Source organism: Sphaerodactylus townsendi, linkage group LG03 (assembly GCF_021028975.2).
Source record: "Sphaerodactylus townsendi isolate TG3544 linkage group LG03, MPM_Stown_v2.3, whole genome shotgun sequence".
Taxonomy (NCBI): Eukaryota; Metazoa; Chordata; class Lepidosauria; order Squamata; family Sphaerodactylidae; genus Sphaerodactylus; species Sphaerodactylus townsendi.
Genome location: NC_059427.1, coordinates 159,196,304 through 159,215,021, shown reverse-complemented (window position 1 = coordinate 159,215,021; position 18,718 = coordinate 159,196,304). Strand labels below are relative to the sequence as shown.

At 49.1% G+C, this 18,718-nt stretch overlaps 1 protein-coding gene across 1 annotated transcript in view; it reads right to left on the bottom strand.

Moving 5' to 3' along the window:
• TRIP10 (thyroid hormone receptor interactor 10) overlaps positions 1-18,718 on the bottom strand; it is a 140,589-nt gene that overhangs the window by 55,910 nt on the left and 65,961 nt on the right.

The following is an 18,718-nucleotide window of genomic DNA, read 5'->3' as shown; positions in this document are numbered from 1 at the left end:
GCTGGCGTGTGTGGGAGTGTACAGGCTAATCTGAATTCCCCAGATAAGCCTCCACAGCTCAGGCGGTAGAGCTGGGAATCAAACCCGGTTCCTCCAGATTAGATACACGAGCTCTTAACCTCCTACGCCACTGCTGAAGAAGAAGGAGGAGGAGTTTGGTGGAGGAGGAGGAGTTTGGATTTATATCCCCCTTTCTCTCCTGCAGGAGACTCAAAGGGCTGACAATCTCCTTGCCCTTCCCCCCTTACAACAAACACCCTGTGAGGAAGGTGGGGCTGAGAGAGCTCCGAGAAGCTGTGACTAGCCCAAGGTCACCCAGCTGGCGTGTGTGGGAGTGTACAGGCTAATCTGAATTCCCCAGATAAGCCTCCACAGCTCAGGCGGCAGAGCTGGGAATCAAACCCGGTTCCTCCAGATTAGATACACGAGCTCTTAACCTCCTACGCCACTGCTGCTCCTTGAGACAAATGGACTGCTCCTCCACTTACACACGCATTTGAACATACACACCCTGTACCTAGAAAGCCAGCATGTCTCCTCAAGCCACTATAATAGGTCACAACTCTTTGGTGAAAGGGAAAAATCAGTCACAGAAGCCCTACCTGCAGGCTGAAGTGGTACAGCCCAGAGACATGTTTAACTGTCTTAGGGAGAAGCAGGCGGCCATCTGATGCTCATGATCTTTCCTTAATAAAAGGAAAGGCCAAGGTTAAGAGATGACATGATAGCCATGTTTAGATATTTGAAGGGATGTCATGTTGGTGAGATAAGCCTCTGCCACTCAGGTGGAGGAGTGGGGAATCAAACCCGGTTCTCCAGATTAGAGTCCACCTCCTCTTAACTGCTACACCACGTAGGATCCAAGCATGCAGAAGAAAACATAAAAGAAAAAATATTTCCATTTCACATTCACCAAAACCCACACTCCCCCCCCCCGCACAATGCTGAATGGTAGGAGTAGGATAGACTAATGGACTGACTATCTGTCTATCTGTCTATCTGTCTGTCTGTCTATCTATCTTCCATCTATCTATCTTCCATCTATCTATCTTCCATCTATCTATCTTCCATCTATCTTCCATCTCCCCCTATCCATCTATCCATCCATCTATCTATTTTTGATTGACTGATTGATTTAATTTCATAGACCGCCTCATCCCCAAAGGGCTCTAGGCCGTTTACAGCAACAACATCCATAATCGATAATTAAAAAACAATTAAAACCCTTAAAATTCAGTAGCAGCGTATCAATCTCTAAAACATGTATATATACTGGGGGATGGGAACCAAATGTAAGGATCTCAGTCGTTCTTGTTTCCCTTACAGCCCAACCTGGCCTTGACGGAGATTCTTTTGGCCGGGCGTCCGGTCAGGACCTGCACCAACCTTGTGAGAATGCTTATCTCGCTTTTGCATAGTAGAATTCCGTTCTCATGAGAACGGAGCCGGGGGGATGGGTTAGTCAGCATTATAACCTGTTGTTTGAGCGGGGTTGCTCATTCCTGCCATGTCGTGTGTGTGTGCTTTCCAGGATGTCTGAATAAACGGACTTATAATCAAAAGCCTTTTTATTTCTGCTCTTTGGAATTCCTTACATTATGGCAGGAATCTAACTCATTTTTTCTCTTGACTGTGTTTGGATCTCTGGTGTTCTAACATGCAGAGATTGAGTACTCTTGACCATGTGGAAGGCACCATAGCCCCCATAGAGGGTTTCGAGCCTTCCTTCCAGACTCCGAGGATCCGGGATGATCCGGTTTTCGCTGGTGACTCTCCACCTCGTCCAGTTCGAGTCTGCCTCTCTTCCTTGGGACGATCGACATGGTTCAGATCGTGTGGAGATGCATGAGAATTTTGGGGCGCTACTCATGGATCGAGCTTCAAGGATCGTTCAAGCTTCCACCGACAACGTGTGATTACAAACCCCAGATGCAGCCAGTCCTGAGGAGTTTTGGATTATCTACCATTCATGCTGACACCCAAGAATCCATTGAAAGGTTCCTGGACAAATACTGGCGATATTCCCAAAGATCAGCAGTGGCATAGCACCAGAGCTCGGCCCCAAAGTTACATGAAGCAGGACGATGATCTGGAGAGCTGATCGATGATCGAAGAGGGTTCCACACCACCTCGCAGTACCAAACCCGAGCCAACGAAATGGCTGGGTGAAACTGTGGAGCAGTTGGAGGCGTGGGAGGAAAAAAACCATCAGAGGAGGAACTGGATCCCGGATCCCCGAAGTCGCTACCTATGCTCCTCAAAGAAAATTGGGACGACGCGGGTGGCCATGCCAAGTGGACGCAACTTGTCGGGAGTTTGTTAACCGTGGAAGAGGAGCGAAAGTCTGCAACGGACTGTGAAAGTTCGCAACGGACCGTGAAAAGCAACGCAAGGAAATCCAAATGGAGTTGGACCGTGAAAGAGAAGCGCTAAGGCCATCAGTATCAACAGAATCTAACGATTCATGACAAAGTGCTGATCAGTCCAAACTGGATTACAACGCCAGCGAAGCATCAAAGCCATCCAAACCCAGAATGAACTGACTTTAGTCACTCAACGAGACGAAAAGAGCCAAATTGATCGTAGAGAGGGCGAAGCTTTGTAACGCCGCGACCAAGATGCCTTTAACACGCGGTATGAAAGCGGGAATTGGCTGAACGGAGCAAACTTAATGACGGCAACGCGGTATTTTGGTTAGAGCCCCAGTTGGTGCCTACATCTTCACCCTCGCACCAGCTGCCCTCCTGCCAGAGGCGCTACCAGCGCCCAGTTCCAGTTTTCAACTTGGGCTCAACCCCTGCTCCTCCAGCTCTACCCCATCCAGTACAACAACCAGGCTACATGCAGCAACCCCAACACGCACTCCAGAGCGATTGAAAGAGGGCCCCGCCAGACCCCATCCCAGCTCGCTTTGATGGTACCGTCCAAACTTCCTTACTTTATCCTGCAACTCGATGCTCATATGCAAGAATTTCATGATCTATATCGTTCTGAACGTGAAAAAATACGAGACATTGGGTTGGTGTTGGATGGGATAGCCGCTGAGTGGTTTGTTACTCTTTATGAATTGCAGGGGGACGATACCCGCACGGTAGCGGGCTTCCTCCAAGTGTTGCGCATTCGGTTCCAAGATCCCAATGCTGAAAACGATGCCATCCGTACAGTAAAAACCATCCAACAGGGCAACCGCTCCTTGCCTGCCAACTCAAGGATCGTCCAAAGCTACTTTTGATGAGGATGTCGAAGAGGAAGAAACTGCGCTTAGTCTTTCAGCGGCACCCGTGGATCTTAATCCTTCCCCTGATTCGGTGAAAGGAAGGCAGCTTCATTACTATTTTGACTTCCTTAGCCAACCCCTGGTAAACATAATGTGATTTTGGCCTCTGCACTTGTGGACTCAGGTTGCTCCCACTGTCTTATGAGACCGCGGTCGAACTCGGTTAGACAGTTCCTTTGGTGAAGCCTTATCCATTTTCACCCAAATGGACGGTAGCCCACTGGGTGGTGAGGGTCCGCCCGGTTCAAAACCCAACCGGTACTTCTCCGCTGCAAACGATCATTGGGAAAGATTAGTTTCATTCTGGCTTCAGTTGCAAAGCAATCCATTGTATTAGGGTATGCCATGGCTACTTTTACACTAACCAACCTTCGTTTGGAAGGAACGAATCCTTCAATTCTCTGATCCCTCCTGCGGAGATCACATGGATGGGGGAAGATCCATCGGTAGGGGAAGCAACCATCGCTACAGCTTTCAATGTACTGTCGGCTCCCCTTGCTGTAGAAACTCGGCGTATCAAGACCTATCTAGAGTTTTCCAGGAACAGTGGAGTGCGATCAGCTTCCCCATAGAGATACCGATTGCAAGATCCTGCTACAACCCGGAGCCCAATTACCTAAGGGTAGGATCTATCGCGATGAGTCCCACCGAGGGAAAAGGAGCTCCGCCTCTTAGATAAAAAGAATTTAGCCCGCCGGATCATACACGCGAAGCCACAAACAAAAACCCATGCCACTTCTTTTATTTGTAAAGAAAAGGACGGTTCGTTAAGACTTTGTACTGATTATCGTGGACTAAATGCTGTTTCCATCTCCAACAAATATCCTTTGCCCTTAATAAAGGACCTCTTGGATGCCCTAGGCAAAGGCCGATTTTACCAAATTGGATTTATGGAAGCTTATTATCGTCCGATCGCTGGAGGGGTAATGTAACATTTAACAGCATTTAATACCAAATTCGGGCAATATGAATATTTAATAATGCCCTTCGGATTAGCTGGGGCCCCAGGGGCTTTCATGGCCCTCATATAAACGAAGTATTACATGATTTGCTGTACAAGGGAGTAGTCGTATATTTGGATGATGTTTTGATTTACTCACAGACCCTGGAAGAGCATGAAGCTTTAGTCCGGGAAGTTTTACAACGTTTACTTGATAACTGTAAGGAATTCCAAAGAGCAGAAATAAAAAGGCTTTTGATTATAAGTCCGTTTATTCAGACATCCTGGAAAGCACACACACACGACATGGCAGGAATGAGCATCCCCGCTCAAACAACAGATTATAATGCTGACTAACCCATCCCCCCCTGCCCCGTTCTCATGAGAACGAAATTCTACCATGCAACAGCGAGATAAGCATTCTCACAAGACAGGAGGTCCTACCGGACGCCCGCCAAAAGAATTCCGCCAAGGTCAGGTTAGCCTGTAAGCGAAACAAGAACGACTGATATCCTTACACTCCGGCTTCCCCCCAAAGAAATCTCCCTCTTTTCCCTCCCCGTTTGTCCGAAAGCTTGGTGAAACGGCATAATTAAAGAGGGCATCGAGAGTTCTCCTTATACACCCATTGATTATGGCCAGAGGAATAGCCAACCCATGACACCAGATATTGTAGACTTTTGGCAAAGAAGCGAGTCCAGGATAGGCTCCTATTTCCATAATGCTTATGTCCATCAATTATAACTGGCGGGGTGTCTCCGAGGGTCGCGTACAGGCATCTGAAGCGGAGCCTTGAGCAAGCTGGAATGGAAGATTTACGAATGTTACTTAGTGAATTAGGCAGATCTAAGCTACAGTAACATCATTGATCACTTTGTAATTTGAAAGGGACCCACAAATTTCTTTGCCAAGTTTTGAATATTTATGCAACGCCTGAAGGCGGTGGACAAATAAACCCAAGCTCCAACACGAAGGGGAATTCTGAGCGGTAAGCGGTCTGCCTGAAACTTTGGGCTTCTTGAGCCTGTTTTAAGGTGGACTGAACTGACTTCCAGCCTTCAGCTAGTGACAAAATCCATTGATTGAATTCTGGTGGTTGCAATAATTCGCCGCAGCTGGGGCAACGGCGGAAGGATCGCCAGAGACTACTTTGAATGGGGTTTCTAAGGCACTGCTATGAATTACATTATTGCGGGTATACTTCCGCTAAGGGAAGCAATTCACACCCAGTTGTCCTGATGGTAGCTCTGTATAACAACGTGAAATATTGCTCTAGTGTTCTGTCTGTCCGCTCACTCTGTCTTCGGGCCACTTTGAACGCAGGGCGACTGCTGCGTGGTTCCTAACAACTCCAGGAAAGCCTTCCAAAATCGAAATGAATTGAGGGCTACTTATCCGGATACCACCTTCCTTGTGAGAGGAACGTAGGCGTAGATGTGTTGAATGAACAACCGGCCAGTTTGGGAGCTGAAGGCATGGTGGTGCAAGGAATGAAATGCGCCTTCGTTTGGAGAAGAGATCCACCACTACCCACAAACAGTGTTCCTGATCGTTTGGCAAGCCAAAGGGATAAAATCCATTGAAATAACTCCGCCAGGGTCGGGAGGCAACGGGTTAGGTTTCAGTAACCCATGAGGCTTTCCCCGGTATTGAATTTGGCCCGCATTACATGGAACACCCTTTAATGTAAGACTCAACGCCTCCAGATAGAGCGCCATTCAAAACTGGCGTATGGGCTAGATGAAGGGGGTTTTCACAAACCCGGCGGCGTGCTCCAGCCTGACAGCATCATGGCATGCTTGAAGAACTCCGCTTTCGAGTGGGGAGTAGGAACGCATCAACACCCCTTTCCAGACACCATCCCGCGTAGCTTGCATCTTTTTTCCTCTGTTGGCAAAGCCCGCGAATCCCGGCCTTGAGCCTTTGAAGGAAGGGGGGGAGACGAAGGGCTGGGGATGGGCTGGGTGACGTAGAGGATTGTGAGCCGGGTGACAGCCAATCCTAGCTGGGAGGGAGAGAAAACGGTGCTGGAATATCCCGTAGGGATGCGCCTCCTCCCCGAGGCGGGACAATGCATCAGCCAGCTTATTGCTTTTACCGGGAAAAATGGACCGTGAAGGAAAAGCCGAGAAAAATCAGCCCAACGTAATTGTTTAGCTGACATTTTGAGGGGGTGTGGAAAGCGCAGCCAAATTTTTATGATCCTAATTCAGACTTGAAGGGTGCTTGGCTCCTTCTAACCAATGGTGCCAAGTGCTCAACGCTGAGTTTGATGGCAGCGGTTTCCTTTATCTCCCACAGTCCAGCTTTAGTTCGAACCAGAAAATTTTTTTGGATAAATAAGCACACGGTACCAATTTATTGTCTTTATTTTTCTGCAAGAGGGCAGCTTCAGCTTTGTCCGGCGACATCCACGCGGAACGATGAAAGGAAGCTCAGGGTCGGATGTGTCTGAATTGGCTCAGTTGTGAAAGCTGTTTTCAGCTGCTGGAACGCTTAATTGGCATTCCTACCTCAGGGAGGGGGGCCTCGGCTTGGCCGCTAAGGCCCTTTCCTTTAGTGCAAAAAAGATCAGTGAGCGTAAGGCAAGTTTGGCAAAATGGGGAATGAAGTCACGAGCAGAAGCTAGCAAAGCCTAAGAAAGATTGCAATTCCCTTCTATTGGTGGGGCAGGCCAGTCAACCACCGCGCCACTTTAGCCGGGTCCATTTCTAGACCGTCAGAGGATATGCGAGCAGCCCAGGTAGTCTATGGAGGTTTGGTGAAAACAGCATTTTGACAACTTGGCAAAGAGGGAGTTATCAAGTAAAACGTTGTAAACCTTCCCGGACTAAAGCCCCATGCTCTTCCAGGGTCTGTGAGTAAACCAAAACATCATCCAAATATACCACTACTCCTTTGTACAATAAATCATGTAATACTCGCTTATGAGGGCTATGAAAGCCCCAGTCTCCCAGCTAATCCGAAGGGCATTATTAAATATTCATATTGCCCTAATTTGGTATTAAATGCTGTTAAATGTTCAGACTTCGGCGCGGACACGATAATAAGCTCTCGCGAACTAATTTAAAAAAATCCGCCTTTGCCTAGGGCATCCGAAGAGGTCCTTTATTAAGGGCAAAGGATATTTGTTGGAGATGGAAACAGCATTTAGTCCACGATAATCAGTACAAAGTCTTAACGAACCACCCTTTCTTAACAAATAAAACAGGGCGCATGGGTTTGTTCTTTGTGGCTCGCTGCATGAATCCGCTGGCTAATTCTTTTATTCCGGCTAGCGCTGAGCTCCTTTTCCTCGGTGGGACTCCATACATAGATCCTACCCTTAGGTAATTGGGTTCGGGTTGTGCAGGATCTTGCAATCGGTATCTCTATGGGGAAGCTGATCGACTCCTGTTCCTGGAAAACTCTAGATAGGTCTTGATACTTCGGGGATTTCTACAGCAAGGGGAGCCGACAGTACATTGAAAGCTGTAGCGATGGTTGCTTCCCCTCCCTACCGATGGATCTTCCCCATCCATGTGATCTCCGCGAGGGGATCTGAGAATTGAAGGATTCGGCCTTCCAAACGAAGGTTGGTTCGCGGTAAAAGTAGCCATGGCATACCTAAAACAATGGAGTGCTTTGCAACTGGAGCAAGAATGAAACTAATCTTTTCCCAATGATCGCTGTAATGGAGAAGTACCGTTGGTTTTGAAATCGGCCGACCTCACCACCCAGTGGGCTACCGGCCCATTTGGGTGAAAGGGAATGGGCTTCACTCAAGAGAACTCGGTCTAATCCGGGAAGTTCTCGCCACTTGGCGTTTCATAAGACAGTGGGAGCAACCTGAGTCCACAAGTGCAGAGGCCAAAATACGCGGATGTTTACTGGGGTTGGCTAAGGAAGCCAAAATAGTAATGGGCTCGCTGCCTTCACTCAACCGGATCAGGAGAAGGATTAAGATCCACGGGTGCCGCTTGAAAGACTAAGCAGTTTCTTCCTTCGACATCCTCATCAAAAAAAGTAGCTTTGGACGATCCTGAGTTGGCAGGCTGGATTTGCGTGGAGGCTTGGCAGCCGGATGCTGGCCCCCCGAGGAGGCTTCGCTTCTTCGGCAGTTGGCAGCCAGGTGGCCAGGACTCCTCCGCAATAGAGGCACAATCCCAAACGGGCGACGCATTCCGACGGTCTCGCCGCTACGCCAGGCTTGGTTTCTAGCTGCATGTTGGCTGGTTTCAAGGGCGCCTCCAGCTGGCATAGGCAAGACGGGCAGCAATCTGCGAGCCGAAGCCGATCCAACTGCTAAGCCGCTTATGATCCGAATAAGGATCACTGTTTCATCTAAGTTTAATATCCATTGCTTCAAAAAAATACTGCGATTTCAGCGCGCCGGCCAGTCCGGGTGGAAGTTTACTAATGGCTGCCGAATTCACGGGCAAAATCAGCAAAGGAGCGTTGCCCTGTTGGATGGTTTCTTACTGCACGGATGGCATCAAGCTTTCAGCATTGGGATCTTGGAATCGAATAATGCTAACGCTTTGAGGGAAGCCCGCTTACCATGCGGTATCGCCCCCCCCTGCAATTCATAAAGAGAAACAAACCACTCAGCTGCTACCCCATCCAACACCGAACCCAATGTCTCAGATTTTTTTTTCGCGTTCAGAACGATATAGGTCATGAAATTCTTGCATATGAGCATCGAGTTGCAGAATAAAGTAAGGAAGTTTGGACGCGGTACCATCAAAACGAAGCTGGGATGGGGTCTGTAGAACCCTCTTTCAATCGCAGAATAGCGTTGGGGCCGCTGCTGCATGTAACCTGGTTGTTGTACTGGATAGGTAAGGCTGGAGGAGCAGGGGTTGAGGAGGTGCCCCGTTGAAAAGCCGGAACCGGGCCGCTGAGATACCGGCACCGCAGGAGGGGCCGCCCGGTGCGGGTGAAGGTGTAGGCACCAACTGGGGCTCTAGCCATCGTCTCACGTTGCCGTCGTAGAGTTTGCTCCCGTTCAGCCAATTCCCTTTCCTTGCGTGTTAAGGCATCTTGGTGCTGCGTGCAAAGCTGCCCTCTCGATCCACTTAGCTCTTCGTCTCGCTGAACGGCTAAAGTCAGTTCATTCTGGGTTTGGATGGCTTTGATGTTGTCGCTGGCGCTGTAAATCCAGCTTGGACTGATCCAGCACTTTGTCATGAATCGCTAGATTCTGTTGATACTGTTGACTTAACGCTTCTCTTTCCACGGTCCAACTCCATTTGGATTTCTATGCTTTTCACGGTCCCGCTGCAGACTTTCACGGTCCCGTTGCAGATTTCAGCTCCTCCTCCCACAGTTCGCTGGCTCGCCTAGGCAAGTTTACACCCGCAGCATGGCCACCGCGACTGTCCCAATTTTCTTCGAGGCATGTGGGTAACGACTGATCGATCCAGTTCCTCCTCTGATGGTTTTTCCTCCACGCCTCCAACTGGTCCAAGAATTTCACCCATTCGCCTTCCTTCGGCCCCGGTTTGGTACTGCCCACGTGGTGTGGAACCCTCTTCCGACCATCGACCCAACCCTCTTCATCGCCCCTGCTTCCCCTGTAACTTTGGGACGAAACGCTATGCCACTGCTGATCTCTGGGAATGTCCCTCGAAGTATTTGTCCAGGAACCTTTCAATGGATTCTTGGGTGTCAGCATGAATGGTGGTAGATAATCCAAACTCCTCAGGGACTGGCTGCATCTGGGGTTTTGTAATCCACACGCGGTCAGGTGGAAACGAATCGTCAACAGGCCGATCCATAGATAGCCCCCCAAAAGTCTCATGCATCTCCACACGATCTGAACCATGTCGATCGTCCTAAGGGAAGAGAGGCAGACTCGAACTGACCGAGGTCGAGAGAGTCACCAGCGAAACCGATCATCTCCCCGGATCCTCGAGTTTGAAGGAAGGCTCAAACCCTCTATGGGGCTATCGTGCCTTCCACATGGTCAAGAGTACTCAATCTCTGCATGTTAGAACACCAGAGATCCAAACACAGTCAAGAGAAAATGAGCAGATTCCCGCCATAATGTAAGGAATTCCAAAGAGCAGAAATAAAAAGGCTTTTGATTATAAGTCCGTTTATTCAGACATCCTGGAAAGCACACACACACGACATGGCAGGAATGAGCATCCCCACTCAAACAACAGATTATAATGCTGACTAACCCATCCCCCCTGCCCCGTTCTCATGAGAACGAAATTCTACCATGCAACAGCGAGATAAGCATTCTCACAAGGTTGGTGCAGGGTCCTGGCCGGACGCCCGGCCAAAAGAATCTCCGTCAAGGTCAGGTTAGGCTGTAAGGGAAACAAGAACGACTGAGATCCTTACAATAACTCCCTCTTCGCCAAGTTGTCAAAGTGCTGTTTTCACCAATCCTCCATAGACTACCTGGGCTATCGAATATCCTCTGACGGTCTGGAAATGGACCCGGCTGAAGTGGCCGCAGTGGTTGACTGGCCTGCCCCCACCAATAGAAGGGAATTGCAGTCTTTCTTAGGCTTTGCTAACTTCTATCGTGACTTCATTCCCCATTTTGCCAAACTTGCCTTGCAGCTCACTGATCTTTACGCGACTAAAGGAAGCGGGACTTCAAGTGGGCCAAGCCCGGGGCCCTCCCTGGTCGCAGGAATGCCAATACGCTCCAGCAGCTGAAAACAGCTACAACTGGAGCCAATTCTGACAGCCATCCCCGACCCTGAGCCTTTCTCATCGCTCACGTGGATGCTTCGACAAGGCTGGGCGCTGCCCTCTTGCAGAAAAAAAATAAAGACAATAAATTGGTACCGTGGTGCTTATTTATCCAAAAAATTTTCTGGTTCGAACTAAACTGGACTGTCGGAGATAAGGAAACGCTGCCATCAAACTCGCTGCTGGAGCACTTGGCGCCATTGGTTAGAAGGAGCCAAGCACCCTTTCAAGTCTGGTCGGATCATAAAATTTGGGCGCTTTCCACACCCTCAAAAAAATGTCCGCTAAACAATTACGTTGGGCTGATTTCTCTCGCTTCCTTTACGGTCCATTTTTTTCCCTGGTAAAAGCAATAAGCTGGTTGGATGCATTGTCCCGCCTCCCCGAGGGAGACGATCCCACGGGATATTCCACGACCGTTCTCTCTCCCTCCCAGCTAGGATTGGCTGTCACCCGCTCACAATCTCTTCTACGCCACCCCCCCCACGCCTATCCCAGCCATCGCTTCCTCCAGGAACTCAAGGAGGTCGGATTACACGAGCTGCCAACAGAGGAAAAAGATGCACAGCTACGCTTGGAGGATGGTGTCTGGAAAAGGGGTGTTGGTTCGCCTTACCCTCGAAGCAGGTTCTTCAAGCATGCCATGATGCTCGCCAGGCTGGGCACTTCCGGTTTGTGAAAACTCCTTCATCTAGCCCGCCAGTTTTGGTGGCGCTCTATGCTAAAGGACGCTTGAGTCTTACATTAAAGGGTGTTCCATATGTCGCGGAGGCCAAGTCAATACCGGAAAGCCTCATGGATTACTGAAACCTATCCCCTCGCTGCCTCCCTCGAATTTGGCAGGTTATTTCCCAATGGATTTTATCACTGACTTGCCGGACAGTCACGGGAACACTGTTTTGTGGGTGGTGGTGGATCTCTTCTCCAAACAGGCACATTTCCCCATTCCTTGCACCACCATACCTTCAGCTCCCAACCAGTCCGCCGGTTGTTCATTCAACACATCTACCGCCATTCCTCTCCTGAGAAGGTGGTATCGGATCGGCCCTCAATTCATTTCTCGATTTTGGAAGGCTTTCCTGGAGTTGTTGGGAACTACACCAGCAGTCACGCCTCTACCACGCTCAAAGTGACGGGCAAAGGAACGGACTAACAGAACACTAGAGCAATATTTACGCTTGTTATACAAATTACCATCAGGACAACTGGTGTGAATTGCTTCCCTTCGCAGAGTATGCTTACAATAATGCAATTCATAGCAGCACGCAGAAAACCCCATCTCGGCGCAGTCTCTGTCGATCCTTCCCGCCGCTGCCCCAGCTGCCGGGCGGAGGTATTGCAGCCACCAGAATTCAATCAATGGATTTTGTCACTAGCTGAAGGCTGGAAAACAGTTCAGTCTACCTTAAAACAGGCTCCAAGAAGCCCAAAAGTTTCAGGCAGATAAACACCGGCCGTGAATTCCCCTTACGTGTTGGGGCTTTGGGTTTATTTGTCCACTAAAAAACCTTTCCAGACGTGCACAAATACTCAAAACTTGGCAAGAAATTTGTGGGTCCCTTTCAGATTTCAAAAGTGATCAATGATGTTACTGCTCGCTTAGATCTGCCTAATTCACTAAGTAACATTCATCCCGCTTTTCATTCTAGCTTGCTCAAGGAGGCTCCCGCCTTCAGATGCCTGGCACGACTCCTCCTGGAGACACCCCTTTAAGTTATAATTGATGGACATAAGCATTATGAAATAGATGCTATCCTGGACTCTCGCTTCTTTCAAACGTCTACAATATCTGGTGTCATGGGTTGGCTATTCTTCTGGCCATAATCAATGGGTGTATAAAGAGAATATCGATGCCCCCTCTTTAATTGCAGCATTTCACCGAGCTTTTCCGGACAAACCGGGGGGGGAAAAGAGGAGATTTCTTTTAGGAGAGGCAGAGTGTAAGGATCTCAGTCGTTCTTGTTTCCCTTACAGCCCAACCTGGCCTTGACGGAGATTCTTTTGGCCGGGCGTCCAGCCAGGACCTGCACCAACCTTGTGAGAATGCTTATCTCGCTTTTGCATAGTAGAATTCCGTTCTCATGAGAACGGAGCCGGGGGGATGGGTTAGTCAGCATTATAACCTGTTGTTTGAGCGGGGTTGCTCATTCCTGCCATGTCGTGTGTGTGTGCTTTCCAGGATGTCTGAATAAACGGACTTATAATCAAAAGCCTTTTTATTTCTGCTCTTTGGAATTCCTTACACCAAAGCTCCAACATAAATAACTTATGGGGGAGAGATGGAGACTGCAAAGTTAGACATTTCCCACTCTGCATCCATTTGCTATTGCCAATGAGAAAACCTACAAGATGATGTCATTGCAACACAAGATGACCACCCAGAGCATCACAGAGAGGAACATGACCTTGGGGCGGGGGGGGGGGGTTGAGGATGGGGGTATTCCTCTTTCCTGCAGGCGTCCCCTGTCCTACTTTCCATCGGCACCAACACATTTTCTGCGGAACAGTTTTGCAAACCGCAGCCTGTTATGTAAGGACAACTTCTTGTTCGAGAGGGGAGGGAAGGATTTTGGCCGGCATGAAGGAAGAAGCAATCCCAGCCGGAGCCAGAGTGAATCACTCTCAAGCTATTTCCCTGAGTAATTTCAGCCCATCCACTCAAGTCCTGGCTCTGCCGACAGGATGGAACTAAAATCCCAGGCAACAGACGGAGACGGGGTGACCCGAGACATGACGGGAGCAGCCACGCATGTTTCTGGGAAGGGGGGGGGGGAGCGCAGGAAGGCCCGCTTTTGTTACATGTGGTCCAAAAGAGTGAACCCCTCCCCTAACCTTCCCTTGCTGTCCTCTGCTCTATTGGGCACACTTCCCTTTCTGGGGCCCTATTCATTCGCAAAGCAAGGGAATTTCCAGGGAGAGAAAGAGCTGGGATGTGGAGACTGTTGTCATCAACTTCATCTCCACAGGTTGTCACTGCCAGAGCAATCACTTTGTCCATGCTCTACAGCACAGTATGGCCCAAGGCCTGCACAGGTACGTGGCCGATGGCGGCACAGCCACAGTAGTTCCACTGGAGTTGAACTGAGAGCCGGGGTGACATAGGGGCTTTCCCCACTCACCTTCTGCTGCGCGCCACTCTCGCGTCATTCCTGGCGCGCTCTTGGGGTTCCCCACGACCCTGCGCGGAGGGTGCCGTTTCTTCAGCGCCAGGAATGACGCGCGCTGAGGTGGTGCAAGAGCAGCAGCGTCGGGGCGGCTGCGTGGTTGCCGCCCTTGCAAGTGGGGAGCGCCGCTGGACCCCGCGCTACTTTCCCGGAGTAGCGCGCAGCAGAAGGTAAGTGGGGAAAGCCCCATAGTGGTTAAGAGCGGCAGACTCTAATCTGGAGGATCGGGTTTCCCCACTCCTCTGCACAAGCGGCGGACTCTTATTTGGGGGAACTGGAGAACCGCGTTTGATTCCCCGCTCTGCCACTTGAGCTGCGGAGGCTTATCTGGGGAACTAGATTAGCTTGTGCGCTCCGACACATGCCAGCTGGGTGTCCTTGGGCTAGTCACAGCTCTTCGGAGCTCCCTCGGCCCCACCCATCTCTTAAGGTGTGTCTGTTGTGGGGAGAGGAAGGGAAAGGAGTTTGTAAACCACCTTGAGTCTCCTTACAGAAGAGAAAGGGGAGAGATAAATCCAAACTCCTCCTCCTCCTCCTCCTCCTCCTCCTTCTACTACTACTATTATCGTGTTTCCCCGAATATAAGACAGTGTCTTATATTAATATGTCTTAATTAATATAATAATGTCTTAATTAATATGTCTTAATTAATATAATTATATATTAATTAATATAATAATATAATTAAGACAGTGTCTTATATTAATTTTTGCTCCCAAAGATGCGCTATGTCTTATTTTCAGGGGATGTCTTATTTTTCTGTGTTCTGTTCGTCAGGCATGCTTCCAAACAAAAACTTTGCTATGTCTTACTTTCGGAGGATGCCTTATATTTCGCACTTCAGCAAAACCTCTACTATTATTTTCAGGGGATGTCTTATATTCGGGGAAACAGGGTACTACTACTCTGCGCTTCAAGACTTAACGTTCAACTTTTAACAGAAAACGAGTTTGTCGTTCTCACGGGTTACCCCAGGAAATTCCAAAGAGCACGAGGCGATCTTTTTCTCCCAAAAACTCAGCACTTCGATTCCATGACAGCAGCTTGACTTCTTCCGCTATTTGCAGATGAGAAGCAGATGGAAGGCCTGTCCTACGGAAGGGGAGATATCCAGGGACATTCTGTTGGCTTTTATTGCTGTGATTGCACAACGAAGGAGCCTGGTTTCCCCAGGGCCACCACCAAGAGAGCTGCTGTTGGAACAGAGCTCTGCATCTATCGATCACAGCCTGCCCTTCGGCAGAGTATGGCTAGAGCAGGGGTCTGCAACCTGCGGCAGGGGCTGATGGGAATTGTAGTCCATGAACATCTGGAGAGCTGCAGGTTGCAGACCCCTGGGCTACAAGGGCCCCACAGAGCTAACCTGCTCTCCTCACAAGACCATTAGCGAGAACATAAGTTACTTAAGTGCCCTCTATATAACAAGCTTAGAGAAGAAATCCAGGATCCTGTTTTGACTGAATGGGCTGGAAAAGACAACAAATGGAAACCGAACTATTTGCTGTGATGTAGCCCAGTTTTGTGTTTCAGTCCATGATGTAGCCCGGTTTTGTGTTTCAGTGAACAAATACAGGAGAGCAGGTGGACAGGAGACCCTTAATCCCTATAGAGCAGTGGTGACGAACCTATGGCACGGGTGCCAGAGGTGGCACTCAGAGCCCTCTCTATGGGCACACATGCACAGAGTTTGTCATGGTGGGGGGTGGAAAATCGCCCCCCCCACACACACATCTAGGCTGACCTGGGCCACTGGGCATGACGTGTAGGTAACCCTGTTAAGTGCTGTTAAACCCCGCTGATTTTCATGGGAAGAACTAAAGCGCAATCCTTTACCTGGGAATAAGCTAGGTTGCTGACAATGGGGCTTGCTTCTAAACCCTCCTAGGTTTGTGATTCACCCATTCGAAGTGTTGCACGGTTGCTTCAAAGCAAAGCCACTGACTACCACCAAGCTTACTCCCGAGTAATGCACACCTTGGAGCCAACTGATTTTTCTAAACCAAAACCTCAGTATTCAGGTTAAATTGCTGTGTTGGCACTTTGTGATAAATAAGTGGGTTTGGGGTTGCAGTTTGGGCACTCGGTCTCGAAAAGGTTCGCCATCACTGCTATAGAGGAATGTTAAAATAAGTTTTACTTTATATTTCAACTTTTCCGATCTCTTTGCTTATAAATGATTTGGAATTTGGCTTTTTATGAATTGTTGTTTTACTGGTTGTTAAGCGTAAATAAATCTACTGAAACTGAACATCTAACCTGCTGCCCAGCGCTTAGCCTGAACAGCAAAGCTGGTTTACCGCCCAAGTGATCAGAGCCACTGCGGCTCATCATATATAGGGTAACAACTCTGGGTTAAGAAATTCATGGGGATTTGAGAATGGAGCCACAGCTGTGTAAGGGGGGGGAGCAGAGTTTAGGGCAGTGATGGCGAACCTTTTCGAGACCGAATGCCCAAATTGCAACCCAAAACCCGCTTAATTATCGCAAAGTGCCAACACGGCAATTTAGCCTGAATACTGAGGTTTTAGTTTAGAAAAAATGGTTTGCTCCGAGGCACATGTTACTCGGGAGTAAGCTTGGTGAAGCAACCGTGCAATGCTTCAAATGGGTGAGTCATGACCCTAGGAGGGTTTACTCAGAAGCAAGGCCAGCCTAGATGTATGTGTGTGTGTGTGGGGGGTGGGTGGGTGGTGATTTTCCGCTCTCCTACATGACGAACTCTGTGCGTGCGTGCCCACAGAGAGGGCTCAGAGTTCCACCTCTGGCACGCGTGCCATAGGTTCGCCACCACTGGTTTAGGGGATGTAATGTTGTAGAGAGACTGTCCTCCAAGATTCCCATTTTCTTCAGCTAAATTGATCTCTTTAGTCTGGGGATGAGTTCTAATTCCAGGAGATCTCCAGCCCCCACATGAAAATTGGCAGCCCTGCGCTCAGTGCCCCTCAGCCAGCAATGTGATAGGGTAGGAAAGAAGGAGGAGGAGGAGGAGGAGAAGAATTGGATTTATATCCCCCCTTTCTTTCCTGTAAGGAGACTCAAAGGGACTTAAAAACTCCTTTCCCTCCCCCCCACAAAAAAACACCCTGTGAGATGGGTGGGGCTGAGAGAGCTCTGAAAAGCTGTGACTAGCCCAGCTGGCATGTGTTGGGAGCATACAAGCTAATCTAGTTCATCAGATAAGCCTTCACAGCTCAATTAGCACAGCGGGGAATCAAATCCGGTTCTCCAGATTAGAGTGCACCTTAACCACTACACCACGCTGCCTCCAGACTAGCTGCCACTGCTCAGGTGCACAGAGAACTCTAAAGGCTCTGCTGCTCGTCTCCTCCCTGACAATTGTCAGAGGTACACCGTCGCCTCTCTTTGAGTCACCAAAACACCTTGAGCGGGAGCGGGAGCGGGGGGGCGGGCACAGCTGCAGGCAGGCAGGGATATTTGTTGAGTAAAAAGTAATGAAATCACTGGTTGCCAGCACAAAACAATATTGTAGGCTACAAAAACCTTGACACAAGTTGCTGAGAACAAGCTGTTGCTTCTAGGCAGCCGGACATCTGGCAGGAAAGATCGCCAGTCAGCTGGCCGGCAAGAGAAGGTTTGGCTGAAAACAAATCTCAGAGCGGGATCATCCCGGAGCTCAGATCCTAAGGAGGGATTACAAGAGGAAATGCCGATCTTCCCACTCACAGCATCATCAAGACAGAAAACAACTCGGGGCAATGTTTATGGAGAAGAAAACCGAATACAGAAATCTGGCAAATAAAAACAACCAGGAACAGAGCTCATCCTGTTGGACAGACAATCGTCCAGAGAAAAGAGGATATTGTTTCAGAGAGCTGGAACTCTGCTGTCCGGGAATCAAAGCACAGACTCCTATGGACAGTTTGTATTCTCCAGGGAGAAGATATGAACATACGGAGCTGCAGCTGTTCCAGACCATTGGTATATGGGGATGGTCGATTCTGAGAATCACCCATCTGTGCTTTACTAAAAAGAAATTGGTATTCCAGTTCAAATAGTCTAGCTCAGTGGTGGCGAACCTATGGCCCGGGTGCCAGAGGTGGCACTCAGAGCCCTTTCTGTGGCCACGCGTGCACAGAGTTCGTCATGTGGGGGGACGGAAAATCACACACACACACACCCTACACACACATCTAGGCTGGCCTGGGCATGATCCTTTACCTGGGAGTAAGCTTGGTTGCTGGCAATGGGGCTTGCTTCTGAATAAACCCTCCTAGGGTCATGATTCACCCATTCGAAGTGTTGCATGGTTGCTTCACCAAGCTTACTCCCGAGTAACACGAGCCTCGGAGCCAACTGTTTTTTCTAAACTAAAACCTCAGTATTCAGGTTAAATTGCCGTGTTGGCACTTTGCGATAAATAAGTGGGTTTTGGGTTGCAATTTAGGCACTCGGTCTTAAAAAGGTTCGCCATCACTAGTCTAGCTTTTAGTTCGTAACATAACTCAGGAGCAGTAAGCATTAGTAGAGACTCCCATTTGGGAAGAGGCCTTCTTTGTGCTACAGTCCAAAATCCTTCAAATGGACATGCTAGGGAATGAATTTGGGATTGAAGACAGGATATCTCTTAGAGAGGAGGAGGAAGAGGAAGAGAGGAAGAGTTTGGATTTATATCCCCCCTTTCTC